This window comes from Meleagris gallopavo, chromosome 23 (assembly GCF_000146605.3).
Source record: "Meleagris gallopavo isolate NT-WF06-2002-E0010 breed Aviagen turkey brand Nicholas breeding stock chromosome 23, Turkey_5.1, whole genome shotgun sequence".
NCBI classification, from domain to species: domain Eukaryota; kingdom Metazoa; phylum Chordata; class Aves; order Galliformes; family Phasianidae; genus Meleagris; species Meleagris gallopavo.
The window spans coordinates 6,115,473-6,116,830 of record NC_015033.2 but is presented as its reverse complement, the minus strand read 5'-3'; positions in this window follow the sequence as shown (position 1 = coordinate 6,116,830).

Here is a 1,358-nt window from a genome sequence, read left to right as displayed (position 1 = left end):
AGCCGGAACGGGCGGGCGGAGCGTCGCCTCGAGCTCCGCGTCCCTCAGCAGCTGTGCGGAACCGGGAACCGGGGGCGTGCGGGGCGGCCGAGCCCGTCCGGGGCGGCACCGCTGCGGTGTGCGGTGCTGCCAGGGTTCGGGTTGGAGTGTTTGCCTTCTGCAGCCGCGCAGTCTGGCTGCGCAGTGCTGGCGGGATGAGCTCTCCCAAGGGACAAAGCCTTCGGTTTCCCTTTGGTACTGTACGTGGAAGGGGTGCAGCCCTGGAGGTCTCATCTCCTCTGGGCGCACCCAGCAGTAAGGGCGGAGCAGTCCTGCTGTGCCGGGCCCACCTGGCGAGGTGCCTGCCGAACCCCTGTAACACAGCGTGCCTCTAGGGCTGTAATTGCTCCAGTGTTGGTACTGCTCAGGAATTTGTGGTTTGACATTTTTTGAGACTGTTCAAATTTAGTTAGGTTAAGAATGTGTGTGGCTGTACAAAAAGACTGGTTGAGTAATCAATCTTTTGCTTCAACTGTAAGAATTTCAGAGGCAGTATCTTATCCTTTACTCTGGAAGCTGAAGGTCCTGGTGATCCCACCACTTATATGGCACAGGATGAAGATCTTTGGTTTCTAGTGGAAGGTGAAGAATGCTTATGATCAAGATTCTGTGCCTGTTGGAGCAAAGCTGTGCTTGTCACCTGAGCGTGGGGTTGGCATGATGGAGCATCTGACTTACCTGTGAATGTTAGACCAGAAAGCCTGGCCGAAGTCTTTGTGCACGAGACCTGCTACAGGATTTATTAGTCAGGAGTTCAACCAACTATCCTGACTTCAGTCTTAGCAGAAATCCTGACAGAGAAAGAACTGAAGGACAACAAAGCAGGCTTCATGTAAAACAACGGTGGTGATACCTGCTACTTTTAAGGGAATGCAAAAGTATTCTGTAAGAATAATTCAGTTGAGGTGTGTGACTTTATCACTCTTTAGGGGAGAAAAGCACAAGCTCTTTAGAAGTTTTGTGAGTGCTATAAGTTTTTGCTGTCTTCTGATTTCTCATGTTTAGTCACGGAGAGCAGTGGGCACGGGAGAAACCTGACCAGGATCTCCAGTACTGTGTTAGACTCAGCTGTTGGGTGGACTTCAGGTAGGAACCTGTGGCAGCTGCCCCGTTATTTGTGTGTTGTGGTGGCTGTGTACACACCTGAAGGCTTGCTCACTGAGTGGGGCAACTGGAGTGTGGTTTATCCAGGTCTACTGCAAGAAAGTTCTCTGGGCTTGGTTACAAGAGGTAAATGAGCTGTGGTGAGGTGTTAATAAAACCTTGCTCTTAGAATCAGCATTATGCAGACAGTGCAATTTCCAGTTTCAGCTTTAGTT